Here is a 15,508-nt window from a genome sequence, read left to right as displayed (position 1 = left end):
TTATATAATGAAGATAAAGATTGTTTCCTCTTTTCAAAGTCATACGCACTCCCTTTTATGTTCCAAGATCTTTGTAGGCGATTAATGGTGCAATCAAATTGATGTGTGACCTTCACGTGACTTCTAGCATGTCATTGGTCATTGGTCATTGGCTAAGAACGGGAAGTCCCTATTCAAGTTTCATAATATCTTATCCGAGTAATCAGTTACTGATGTTTATCAGTATTGAGTTGATGTGTTGAGATATTTTGTGTTAGGCTTTAGGTTTTTTCCAGAAAATTGTATTAAATTTCTTGGGTGCGTCTTATACACTGGGAAATACGGTAAGTCTAAATGAAGAAGATAAAAAAAAAATGAAAATAATGATTTGCAAATTTCAAATTCAAAAGTAACAAATTTCAAAGAAAATCCGCAGAACATTTCTGAAAATACTTTTCAGTATAACGATCCTGCTACATGGCCTTTCCCATTGAACTCTGCAGTTCGCGATTATATTTTATCTTCGGATTTATTAGAATGTACCAGAGATGAAAGCACTGATTTCGTTTATCCCAGAGAGACAGAAAATCAATGCTTTTCAGCATCAATGTATTATAGAATAACTCCAAATGGTGAAAAATATTTACGAAAATGGCTTATATTTATTCAATGAGTGCCAACAAAGTATTTTGTACTTGCTGCAAATTATTTTACTCTAATAAAGTAACTTCGGCCTTGGGATCAGGTGGTCATTGTAAGTGGAAACATATAAATGATTACTTAAAGAGTCATGAAAATTCACCAGAACATGTAAAAAATTATTTCAAATAGGTTGAAACAAATACGAGATTTCAAAAAATTAAAACAATTAAAACAATAGATGAAGAAATGCAGTCGGTCATTGTTAAAGGACGAGAGCATTGAAAAAATGTATTGAAAAAGCTGTGTGATATTTTATATTTTATATTATTTTTATCAACCCATACTTTGGCTTTCCGCGGTTGTATACTCCAAATAATGGCAATTTTTTGGGTTCGATAGAATTGTTGAGTAAATATGATGTCATTATGCACGAACATGTACGTCGCATTTTGTCGAAGGAAACCCATGTAACATATTGCAGCAAAACTATTCAAAACGATTTCTCTTTTGGTATCAGCTGTTTGCGATGATATTGTTAAGCGTGCCAAAGAAGCAAAATACTGTTCAATTATTTTAGATTGCATCCCGGATATTAGTTACAAAGAACAACTTTCTTTTACTTTACGATTCGTAGATTTAACCGAGTCTATTTTAGTTATTCAAGAACATTTTGTTTCATTCTATGAAATCAATGAATCTACAGGAGAATCATTATATGTTAAGATCATTAAGTTGCTTTTAGATTTAAAATTAAATATTAATGCTATTAGAGGACAGGGCTATGACAATGGGTCCGATATGCGAGGGGAAAATAAAGGTGTTCTAGCTCGTTTACGGCAAGTAAATCCCCGCGCATTTTACAAAGCGTGTGGCTTCCATTCTTTAAATTTAATTATAGGAGATGCAGCAATGTCTTGCCCACGATCTGTTTCATTTTTTTGGTGTTATTCAACAGCTTTATACATTATTTTCAGCATTATAGTTATACATTATACATTATTATCTTTGGTACATTACCAAAGATAATGTACCAAATTTCACTGTTAAAGCAGTATGTGATATGTGAAACTCGTTGGGAGAGTCGTATTGAATGCATAAAGTCAGTTAGGTATCAGATTGTCGAAATTCAAGATGCACTGATAATACTTAGTGAAAATTCAACCGATGCAGCCACCAAATCTGAATCTTTAACACTAGCAGAAAAACTTTGCGATTATTCCTTTTTAGTTATGTTAGTGACGTGGTATGACATACTTCATCGGATTAACATACTTAGCAAATCAATGCAAATAAAAAGTATGGATTTAAAACGGTTATAAATTTATTAAAATCATGTACGGAATTCATTAGACAATAGCGTACACTTGAATTTGAAAATGCTTTGACTCAAGCTGAGGAATTAGCAAAGCTTTTAGGAACGGAGCCAATATTTACTGAAAAAAGAATAATTCGTAGGAAGAAATTATTTAGTTATGAATCTGAAGACACTCTTGTTACTGTTGATGAGAGAACAAAGTCTAGAATAACGATATTCAACATCGTTTTGGACACGATATTAACATCTCTTGAAGAAAGAAAGATTTGAACAAATAAAAACTTACGAGCGAAATTGGGGTTTTCTTTTTAATATAACTAAAATGGGCGATTTAAATAAATTAAAAAAACAATGTATGGATTTGCATTCAATTCTTCATCATGAAAATAATAGTGACATTGACGGGAACGAGCTCTTTGAAGAAATTAAATCTCTAAACAGTTTACTTCCGGAAAACATCAATTCGCCATTGAAAACTTTACAATTTTTAAAAGCAAATAATTTTCAGAATATAATTCCAAATACGTAGGTTGGATTGAGAATTCTGCTGACGATTCCTATTACAAAATAGCAATAGCTGAGAGAAGTTTCAGCAAATTGAAACTTATCAAAACATATTTGCGATCAACAATGGGGAATGAGAGATTAAATTCTTTAGCCTTACTATCTATTGAAAATGCAGTTGTTCAGAAAATAGACATTAGTGAAAGAATAAAAACTTTCGCAGATTTAAAATCAAGAAAAATATATATGTAAGTTATAATTGATAAAATCAAAAGTGTAAAACCCATGATATTTTTAATAACCAATAATTTGGTAATTTTTTTTGTACGTACTATTTTATGTTTTGGTCAGTGAATAGAAATGATAAGTAGAAGTCTTGAAGTTATGAAATTATTAATCATTTGAGAAAAGCTATACCTACTTACAATCAGGAAGTATTAAATATTAAAAAAAAAAAAAAAAAAAACCTTGGGCTCCAAAGAAGAAGTTTGCCCGGGGCGCAAAATTGTCTTAGTCCGATCACGGGTATGATAGACTGTGTTTCCTGGGAAGGACCTCCCATGATGAGTCTTGGTAGACTTTGTTTTCTAGGAAGGACCTCCCTCGATGAGTATTTTGACTCCATGAATAATAATAATAATAATAATCTTCTCCCTTGTCTTTGTTCCCTATTTCGCCTTTTAGAAAATCTCCCACCTCCCTAATATCTCTCTGCTAAATACCTCTCAGCATCTCATATAATACGAACCACTCCCCATTCCCATCTACCTAAGTTTATCAGAGTTCTAGATCCTATAATCAACAATGATATTGACCTTTGCACTTTTTCTAAAGCTTATTCATTTGATCAGATATGAACTGATCAAATGAATCAGTTCAAATGAATCTGATCAAAGCATTATGTTATGGGAATGCAATATCTTTTCTCTGCTGGTCAACACTTCTCACCATTTGGATTAACTGGTCTCATAATCTCATAATGGAGATAATAGGGTTTCCCGTTTTCTAAATTCCAAACTCATTTTTTCCTTCCCAGAACAGCAGGCAGCATACTGGTTAGCAGACATAAGCAATTAATAGAAATAGATAGATAACACTTATTCTTGTAGATAAGCTTATACATTGGTGATACATAACTTAATTTTAAGGAAAGAACAACGTATATTATTATATTAACTAAATAACTTTAATTAATACTTCCAATATTTTGGAAATGTTACAATACCATCTTCAGGGAATATAAAAATTAATGAAATGTGCACGCACTAACACAATATGGGAGGCTTGCATTCTTAGAACATCAGCCCAAACAGCCAAGATTAATACCCAATTTGGCCCACTAGGTGGCACCCTTTAGGACTCTAGGACTGACGTCAGTTGTTTTCTTCAGCCATTTTTTGCTCAGTGTTAGTGCCTGCGTGCACATTTCATTAATTTTTATGTTCCCTGAAGATGGTAATGTAAAAAATCCGAAATATTGGAAGTATTAATTAAAGTTATTTAGTTAATATAATAATATACGTTGTTCTTTCCTTATAATTAACAGTTATATAATACACTATCCAAATTGGCTGATTGTGGTGGCACAAACACTGACAAAGCCCCACAAGAAAAATCTAACTGTATAAGGTTGGGGAAGCACTGTGGCCATGCTATAGGCACCTGTCTACCAATCCATCTGCCTAGAAAACGGGTGTAGAGGTACGACCTTATATGTCTGTAAGGTAATGAGGACGTGTTCCATCTTGTTGGAAATGTAAGCATCTGTCATGGTCATCATCATCTAATTGTGGTATTAGGTACCCTTGCAGCATGTCCAGATACACACCACCAGTAACAGTAGATCCTAAAAAAAAAAAAAAAAAAAAAAGAAGGCTCCATACACTTTCTTCTTAGTGTGTGGACCGTTTCAGGTACCCCAAAAAACGTTAGCCTTTGGGGTACCGGAAGCGTTCTACGATGGTATGTGGATTTTCACTTCCCCAGTTGTGAGTGTTTACTTGCCCACTTACGTGAAAAGTTCACTCGTCACTAAAAAAACAATTGTGTCCAAAAAAAAGTCCTCATTTTGTTCTGGTCTACTGATCATTTCCATACAGAAATCCTGGCATATCTTCTTATCGTTTTTCTTCAAATGTTGCAAGAGGGTAAATTTGTAGGGCCTTAAATGTAGACACTGTCGTAAAACATGCCACACAGTCAGAGCTGGATTAAGACCCATAGATACCCTAAGCACTTAAAAGATTTTGGTGCCCCATATATATGTAATTCAAAATATAAACAATAATAAACCATAAAATAAATTTTTATTTTTCAAAATGGAACAAAACTTATAGTAAGATGGAAAATAATGTTTATTTTTGTAGACTTCAACTTTATTTAGATTTGAAAAGTTTTCTCCTACTTTTTTTAATTGCAAAGTCTTTGATCAGATCCTCAAAATTAATCTTACGAAACACATCTGCTTCTATACTTAGTAGAATAGAATAAGGCATTCAGCCTGCCTTGTTGCATAGTTGTTCTGATAGGATTTTTAATGTACTTCAACTGAGAAAATGAACGCTCAGCTGAGCAATTTGTGACCATTAATGTTAAAAATATATGAAAGGCGATGTCTACATTTGGAAAGGCACACTCAATATTGTCTTCTACAATTATTTTATAAAGTTCAGCATGACTGAATCTTGTTTTTACATTTTTTTGTTGCTCTGAACTTATGGCGCACATATGAGTGAAACTGCTGAAGCTCAGCTGACAAATTAGTGTTCAAGTCCTCTGGGTAAGCATCAATCAGCTTTTGACAACACTGAGAATAACTTTCAATTTCAGTAGATGATGAAGTCACTGAAGTAGCATTATGTGGCACATTACTTAGAAAAGAAAATCTCTCTGATATTTCTTTGTATATCTCTCCTCTTCTTCTCATCTCAGTTTCAAGTTTGTCAACAATTGTGTAAAACGTGGTGATTCAAAATTTATCTCTGGCATTCAGATATACTTCTGGAGCATCTCCATCATTAGGTACCTTCTTTCTGATACGTTTGCGAGTTTGAGCTGCCTTGTAATCAACATCTGGTAGCACTTCCTTTGTAGCTGCTTCATATCTTTCAAATGCATTTCGTGAAGTGTACAATTGGTCAGCTAATGATCCATACAGATCTGCACATGTTTTTAAGTTGACATCCTCATTCTGTAGAACTTGGCTTATTCTATAAAAAGTTTGCAAAATCTCATCCCAAAAATTCAACATGAAAACGAATTCTAGCTCTCACATCTTATTTGCAATATTATCTGCTTCTGTTCTCTCATACCAATAGATATCTGCATAATCTTTCTCATCATTTTCCACCACAAAAACTTGGAACTATATCTACCTTAAAACACAGAGCACGCTCTCTCTTGAATGAACAAGATGAACTACAAAAAGAAATAAATCATTTGTGACTGGTCTTCGGCTATAGAATCTAACACTTCTAAAATTTGAATGAAAGATTTCAAAATTGCTGCTGTTGCCGTAGCATGTGCCTCCCATCTGGTATCAGAAAGGGATTTTAAGACATTTTCATTTCCAATACAACCTTTAAGAATTGTCCACCGGCTGGTTGATGCTGAAAAAAAGGTATAGAGCAACCGCACTGTAGAGAAGAAATTAACCAGGGCACATATATAGCAAACTTGTTTGTTTCTAAAATTTTTTGCTGCATCCCCTTGTAACGCCCAGACATGTTAGCAGCGTTGTCTATAAGACTGACTCCTACATTTTGAAAAGTTTAGCTGACAAACTTTATTTACACAAGTACTGCAACACCTGATTTGCCATTTCCTCACCGGTATGGCTTTTCATTTCCAGAAAGGTTAAAAAGCGTTCAATAAGCTGTCCATCTTTTAAGTACCCAAATACAACACTTAACTGGTCGATATGTGACAGATCTGGTGTTGAATCAACTGACAAACTAAAATAACCAAAAGATTTTACTCCATCCGTGGACCTTTTGAGCCATCAGTTGAATGAGTTCCTCACAGGTGGCTTTGGACAGATAGAAGGATTTCCTTTGCCACAATTTTCCATATTTCGCAATGTGACCTGCTAAAAATGGATCAAACTGACTTATGAGCTCAAGCAGCCCTAAAAAGTTCCTATTTTGCAATGATCCAAATCTTTCTTCTGTTCCTCGAAAAGCCAAGCCACGTTCAGCTAACGTACGAATAACAGCTATGACACGCCTCAGGACATGTTCCCAGTAACCACACTCTTCCTGAATATGTTTTTCCAACTGTTGTCCCAACCCTACACCTTGTCTGCGAGTTAAGTATGTTAGCATAGAGTCTCGGTGAGTAGTGCTTTTTTTTTTCATGTTGATCATTTACAATAGTATTTCGCCAGTCACTGAACCCTTCTCTTGTAACAAAATGTGAGAAATTTTTAGGAGCAAACAGTTTACAAACAAAACAATAAATTGATCCCGTTGATGGTGAATACAATAACCACTCTCTCTTGTATTCCTCACCATTGGCTTTTGTCCCAACAAAAAGTTTCTGCGAACAGAATCTCACTGGTTTGCCACTACTGAAATGTCGGTAAGACTTGTCAAATGGCCCATTGTGGTGTTGACAGTCACTGGGTCCACAAGCAGTCCAATAAGCCACGTCATCAGCAGAGAAATCAAGCCACAACCCTGGATCTTTTGCTATATGCTATATTTACTTCATCTTTTGCAGACTGAATCATTTCACCACCATCACCATGGCCCACTAAACTTTCATTTTCAGCAATTATTTCAACCTCAGAATGTTTTGTAAAGCAACTTGCATCAACATTTGCAGTAGAGATATCAAGAGAATTTACAGACAAAGTGAAGTCAGTAGTGAGACATGTGCTAGATGAACCTTCTTGTGACATCTTGATGATTCCAACATCATCATATTTTGATTTTGAAGTGCTCAAAGTGGTATTTGTGTGCACTTCTGATGACGGAGATTGGCTCTGATCAGGAATTGGTATATAATGTTGTGGAACTTGTGTGAAGAAATCAGTCAGCTTTGCAGTCTGGGAATCAAATTCCAAAGTCTCCTCTTGTTTATTTTTTGATAATTTTCGCTTTTGTGCACCACTTAACTAAACACGTTTCATCTTGGTTCTTGGGATCTGTTAAATACAGAAATAAAAAGATTATTTTGTTGAATATTAGATGGCATTCAACACAGTTACACATATCACAGGCAAAACCATACGAACGATTTAATTTTCAGCTTATTTACAGCTGAATCTTATGCTTTCGTGCTTCAATTAACTCTTATTTTATCGGAGTCGCACTTCTGCGACAACTAAGCCTTTTACCGGAGGCACAACCACGTGATTTGTTTTATATTTGCTTCTGGAGCCTTTTATAAGAAATAATTTATTAAAACAAGACCTAAAACAGACAGGAAAATAAAAAATAAAATGGTTACGTTAATTATAAAAAATTACCTCATTTGACGCAATGGTATCGCGTCGTGAGCGATAATACGGTGTAAACGAACCGTCATGCACGTGGTTAGAGTTTTATTAGGCCTTCTACACGTCATTATTTATTTACACGTCATTATTAAGATAAAAAAATGAAAAACTAATTAAAAGTTAATTTAAATTAAATTCGTCATCTAACTAAAGCAGAAATTCTGTGGTGCCCCCCCTTTCCATGATGCCCTAAGCACGTGCTTATTTTGCTTAATGGTTAATCCAGCCCTGCACACAGTCATACGTGGAATTCCAATTTGATGACCTTATATCTGTAACTTTATGAAAGTCAACCAGACAGGCGTCTCGAGGAAGCCCTGGAAAGGGCTTCTCTGAAACTTTCCCAAACTTCTTCCACGACAGCAGAAGCACGCAGTCTTCCAGTTGACCTCAGATGATGTACAAAACAGCCTGTTTCCACATTTGTGCCACTGTAGATCATGAGCCTACTAGGAGGTTCTTTGCCGTATTGCATGTAGAAATTCCTCTGAACTTGTGTTTCAGACATTTTCTCAAACCAAAACACACTTTTGCAACATCGAAATGTGCCATTTTCAAATGATGTATGATGTATCACGCCATCTAGTGGTGTCATTTGGTAAAAAAGTTACGTGACCAAAAATTGATGTTTCACTACATTATGACACTCACTCAGCTCTTGTATGTCTTTCAAGTTATTTTCTGTTCTCCTGCAAAGTTCTTTACACCATTTTGAAACACCCTGTATAATTTTTTTTTCTCTTGTTGACCTCTTTCTTACATCAGATAGCCTCAAATGAATTGTCCCTCGGCCTTGAATTCCTCCTGCTTAATTTATATTTATATTGGTTGAAATTCTTTAGAAGTCTTCATGCAACCTCACTCTTGGAGTTTCCAGATTATGTAAATAAATGATGAAAACTCCCTTAGACCATCTACTATAAGGTTATAACATTTCGTGGGTGGGAATAATTATGTTTCAAAAAATCGAAATAAGGTATTGCTTTGTAAAACTGGATGAATTTTGCCAGCGCAAAAAGTTCGACTGAAACAGGTTGACAGCTTCCTGTCAAGACACCGAATTCAATCAAATATGCCTATCTAGAGCTGAGAAATAAACTACATACGAGTGTCGGAAAAACAAACAAAACGAAAAAATAATAATAATCTAATAAATGTACTTACACATTTGGCGGAACACATCTACAAGAAAGAAAAAGAAATATTTGGGGCTGCACACTTTTGTGTTTGTTGCTAACTTATTCGATGGGCTACACACACGCACACACTATTGAAAAGGCGCAATATATTCTTACTGGATTTCATTTTCGGTTTCAGAATTTGACAAAACGTGTTGATTAAGCAATATATGTGAACGTGTATATATCAAGCAATAATCCGCTATGGCTGAATGGGATTTATTATTTAGGATGAAGACTAAAATACATCCATGTAATTAGTTTTGGGTAAATTGAACAATTTTCTTACAAAACGACTGAAAGAGAAATGAAACAAAACAATACACACTGCGGGCCATAAGTTTTGGGACAAAAATTATTTAAAAAAAAAAAACAGAGAAAAAGATAAAACATACTTGTTATTCTAAATACGATCCATTGGCAACTATACAGGCTTTAAGGCTGTCGATTACATCTTTTTGGGTGGTTGGAACATCGCAAATCTGTGTCCTTTGAGCTTCATTTTCAACTTGGGACATAAAATAGTCCGGGGGGGGGGGATCCATTGAGTAAGTGTGATGATAAAGGATAGGTATACTTTTGTGTGCCAAAAAGTAACGCACATTTGCAGCTTTATGAGCAGACTCATTATTGCAACGGAAAAAAAAAAGAATCTTGCGACTGGAATGCGGCATGACAAACATGTTGAATGCGTTTCAGGAGAGGATCCATAACTTATTTATGAAATTCCATATTCACTGTTCCTCCGGTACCAATTCTTTGTATACCACACCTTGAGAGTCAAAAAATATATATATATAGTTATTTGATGAATAACTTTTTACAATCTCATTTGTTCGTACGGGGGCTGTCTCACCAATCCATTCACAAGAACTCTGTCGCTTTGTTTCGGGATTTTAGGTGAAATACCAACTCTCATCTCCCGTAATGATTTTGTCAAAGAAATTTTCGTCTGTATCGCGATAATGTCCTGACAAGACATGTAGGGGAAAAAAGCGCACACAACTTCCTCTTCCCAGAATCTTCACTCAGAATGCAAAGAACTACTCCCTTAGGGATGTTTGAAGCCTCAGCATTCATCCGTGATGTGATTCAACGATCCTTCACCAACTCAGCGACAGCGGCAATGTTTTCCTAAGTTCTAGTCGATGCGAGATGGCCACTTCTCTCGTCATCTACCAACTCCCTTTCGTCACAAAACCGCGAAACCTGAAGACGTTAAATCGGTTCAAAGCATCATTTCCATACGCTTTAATATGGAAATGATTATAAAATCATTAAATCATATAAAATCATATTTTGTACCATTTCTGGGATTTCTGTAGTAGAAAGACCCGCTTTAAAACAAATTTTAACCGCAATTCTCGGTTCACTTTTCATATCCATTACGTACAAAGAAGAGTTGACCTTGAAGATTAAAATACATGCATATTTATCAAAATTGCTTAATGAAAGTACAGTAACATATTCTTAATAAATATAGAATTACAAGATTAGATTAGATATAAAATTTCAGAATGATTGAATTGATTTGAAATTTTGTACGACGTGATTTCTTATTTGTAAGCGAGAATCCGACCAGTCCGCAGTTGCAGTATTAACGCTGATTGTGATGACTGTCTTTTCGTGTTTTACATTGGGGTGAGCTCAGGGAATGCAGTCGGTCCTTCAACGAGACTTTAAATGCGACGCTGTCTTTTCCCAAGCGGCGAGCGTAGTCTTTCAAAACTAAAGTTTATTAAAACTTATTTACGTTCTACAATGGCCGAAACTCAATTGGAAGGTCTTGCCATGATTTTAATTGAACATGAAATCGGTCAGAAATTAGACTACACTGGTCTTGTGAATTTGCCAGTATGAAAACAAGAAAAGTTTAATTTTAAATAGTAGGTTTACATTTTGACAGTGAAAATGTAAATTAACTTATGTTAAGACATGACACCTGTTCTAAAATCTAAAAAAAAATTACCATAGTTACGTGTTTGTGATTTAGCAGTTCTTCATTCTACATGACGTGATGAGCATTACTTACATGTAAGTTAATAGTAATACATCATTTTCTTTCTTTCTTTCTTTTAACGTCATTTTTTAGAAATGACTACTTTTTAAGTAATAACAAGTATACTCGTCATGTGAAAAAAATAAATTACCCTTTGTGACAAAAATTAAAATTTTAGTAAAAATTTAAAAATATATTATGAAGGAATATCTCTCTTATTATTATAAAGGAATCTAATGATCAATGGTTTTTGCATTTTTTATGAAAATAATGTGTGCGAAGCAAATAAAGGTACCATCACACGCAATTCAAATCATTTCTTGTGAGAACTGCAAACGGCGCCTAATTTTCCCCAGAAAATAATGAAAACTCTTCGAAAAACTTTTCAAAAAGATCGCGCTACTCCTAATTTGTAGTGTTTTTTTTAATAAAAAGTCTAATCCGATTTTTTATAAACTATAATCTTACCACAAATTGCTGTACTTTTTTCTATGTCCGTGGATTTTTCATGGTTTTTGAAAACATTGTGTGTGTGTGTGTGTGTGTGTGTGTGTGTGTGTGTGTGTGTGTGTGTGTGTGTGTGTGTGTGTGTGTGTGTGTGTGTGTGTGTGTGTGTGTGTGTGTGTGTGTGTGTGTGTGTGTGTGTGTGATATTAATGAATTTTGGAGCAATAAAATTATTGATTTTTCAAATAAACTAACTTTTGAGAATTGCCACTTTGTTATAATTTAATTAAAATTTTCAGCAGGCGCATTTACTCTGCGTTTGATGAATATACTCGTCTTCGATTGATTTTAATTACCCATGCAGATGCACATTTTCAGAACAAAATTCCACTGTTAAAGGGTAAATGAGCCTCCGTAGCTCAGTCAGTATAGATGAAGCCGTTTAGTCGGAAAGACCCAGGTTTTATACCCCTCAGTGAGAAGAACTTTTATCTGGTCTCTTTCGACTAAAGGTGAGTTAGCCGGTCTCATACGGATTGTAGAGGATTTTTCACCCGGAAACTCGGTTTTTCGTCCCCTCCCCCAGAACAGGCAAACCGGCCACATGAACACATATGGATTACAGTCATGAATACGTCCCAGCCATATGCCGGTCTCGAGCCCGGATAAATGGAGGGGGGAAGAACAATGGTGAGTTACCCTGTAAAATTCTCACTAGGAATACTTTGAGGACAATGCCTATAAAGTCACCTATGGTCGGAAACGACAGAAATGGAAAACCAGTCAAAGGATTAATTGCTTCTCTCTGTAAAAAATATAGTTTATGATCATTTTTCATTAATTTATGAATTTTCATTAGCTAATGCCACTATTTAGGATTTATGACCAGACATGTTGAAATCTTTCTCTTGACATCATGACTTTTAAGTCGTCATTAAAAGAGTTTTTTTAGGTGGAAGGGTAGCAAACTGTGCTATTGCACGGGGTGACAAAATTCTAGGGTCGGCCCTGCGCACACGAGTTGTAGGCTTTAGTTTGTATTATTTAGTTGGCGTTAGCACGTTTGCTGACAGATCGCTCCAGTACTGTATGCGCGATAAATCAATTCCCGAAACTTATGGACCGCTCTGTGTAGAAATGAATCTACATTAAAATATATCCTTCAGTTTCTGTTTCAATTTGACTATTTGTATGGAAGAAATATTGTAAAATTTCGAAACAAAGCAATTGCTCTGTTCTGGTGGAATGAAATTTACAAAAATTTCTGATCTAAGAAGTCCATTAAAAATCTATTTTACTTTGGTTTTTAATTAGACTAATTTTATTGGTAAAATTTGGAAAGAATGGCCAGAAATGTTAATAATAATCCCACTCTAACTTGATAAAATTGTGAAATTTGCTCGAACCTCTGCTATAATTTGTCCCGGTCACCTGCTCATGACTAAGTAGACTACTTCCCGTGGGGAAAAATTATATGTTAAGTGTACATAGCTTCCCGATAACCGCCATAGTGTTAGATCGTCAGTAGAAAGACTTATTAGGTTCGATTTTTAATCGCCTACTAGAAAGGAGATTTTCAAATTTTTAGCGCGAGTTCGTTTTTGCACTCATACAAATTTGCAACTCATATCTGTCATAAATACTAATTAAGATGAAGAGTATCCCTTCTTGCCAATAACGCCATAGAAATTCATTAAACTTCGATGATGGAAAGAGCAAGAAAAAAAAAAAAGCTATCTATCAGTTTTCAAAGACTTGGACTAAAATATAGAGGAGATAATTATGAAGAAAATCTTGCATTTTATGAATATGTGCAACTAAAAAATAGTTAAAAATGCAAATGCCTAATACAAAAAGCAGTCTCCTCATACTAGCATTCTGTTGGCTTTAGTATTGTTGCTTACCACAATATTTTGATGGAAGAGTTCATCCTGCTCATCAAAACTCACACCATGTTTCCATTTAGTGACATCCTTATCTCTGTTATAAGATGATCAACTAGTTCATCAGAAGCCTTCAATATCTATAAACAATTCCCGGGATTTTACTTTTATTTTAACATGACTTTTCGAATTCCTCATCTAATACTTTCCTAATTTGGTGGTCAGGTATTAGAATGCAGGCCGATTTTTGTCCATTTGGCTGAATGGCTTATCACTGCCTGTAACTTGACATCATAGAAACCTTATGAATACTAGAATGGGTGGTTCATTCTATCTGCACAACTTGCTTTGCCTGATATTCGAATCAGATTTCTCCAAACAACAGGCTTTGTTTTTACCGACTGAGCTACAGAGGCTTCCTTGTAGCTTATTACTTCTATCAACTTAGGCAGATATTCAAAGTATTTTTATTGCGTGTGTGTAAAGCAGGAGCATAGGAACTTGTATCATTACAAGCTTCTCCGTAAAACTATTAAACTTAAAATTTACTCAGTAAAGGCCTCTTAAAAGTTATAGCTTTAGACCACGACAACCTTAACTCTGGCCATGGCGAGAGGAATGGAAAGTTCTCTTTACTATTAAAACTTTTAAGAATTTTTTTTTGGAAAAGCCTACAAACAGTTTATGAACTTCATCAAAAAGTTGATGAAGTTCATGAACTGAATGAAAAGTCATTCGGTTTATGAACTTCATCAACTTTTCTAAAAAGACCTTGTAGTATATCGCGCCAATACAAATACCATTCTTTGTGTCAAAAATTATGAAACTAGATTTTGTTTCTATTCCAATCAAATGTTTTATAAAAGATTACAAAAGATTTCATTCTTATTATTTTTGATAGTTAAGAAATGTTTTTCTTATGTAAGATAAATTAACACAGTTGATTGTGTGCAAATATTTCATGTTGAGATCATGAAATATTTATTTAAAAATGATAGCCTTTAGTGGTTGATTCTCCTCTCATACGTTTTGACTGGAATTTGTACACAAGCTGCATTAATAAAAGTTTTTGTGTGAAATACGGCTTTTTTCTTTTTTTCTTTTTTCTTTTTTTTTTTCTCGACGATGCGAGCCCTTTGTTAAAATTTCCATAGCTCACCACAATTTGTGAATGAACAGACTGGATTTATATTACTGTATTCTTTGATGTAAGTCATATGCTTTTCATTCCGTTTCAGTATATTGGCACTGGCCTTGAGATTCACAAAAGGACAATTAAGTGCCGATAATTTAAAAAGTTCAGAATTATTACTGACTAATTCATGATGAAATATTCAAAAGCTACTAAAAGCATGCATACCCTAAAAAAAAAAAATCCTCACATAATGAAATTTTTGTACTATCATTTATTTTCACTATTTTGAAGTACATTAGAATCACCTCAATTAATTCCAAAAAAATCTATTTTTTTACTAGTGTATTCGTTGCAGTGAATAATTAAGTACACCAAATAATTATACTTGAATTATATGTAATGAAACATGTTCCATTTTTATATAATATATAAAATATACAATTAACCCCACACACGAGTGGTTGCAAGATTTATTAGGTGGCGCCGTGTATAGGCCTTCATTAAGAAGAGAGAAGAAATCTAATAGTTTTGTTTTCTTCTTTCTTTTGAAGAGTTGATTTCAGTCCCTGAAGAAGGGTGTTCTAGAGCAGGGATCTCGAAAACGGCCTGCGATATGATTTTATTCGGTACGCCAACTGGACTAATTTTTCAATAAGAATCCGCAAAAAAAAAAAAAAAAAAAAAAAACGGGGTGCTGATAGATTTCAAATGCATTAATTAAAATTGTGTTCAAAATATATTCCCGAATAGCAAAAAGTAACCGTAATCCAAGTTACGGTCTTTCTGACTGTAAAAGGTCGGTTAAAATGGACTAACGAAGAAAAAAAAATTCAAAGAATTCAAAACGAAATAAAAAAAGTTACATCCGAATAAGCTTTCTTATCAACAAAAAAAAATTTATGACGCACGAAATAAGAACACTTTAAA

Source organism: Typopeltis vanoorti, chromosome 11 (genome assembly GCF_054136105.1).
Source record: "Typopeltis vanoorti isolate ZY-2024b chromosome 11, IOZ_Tvanoo_1.0, whole genome shotgun sequence".
NCBI lineage: Eukaryota > Metazoa > Arthropoda > Arachnida > Uropygi > Thelyphonidae > Typopeltis > Typopeltis vanoorti.
This window is presented reverse-complemented; position numbering follows the sequence as displayed.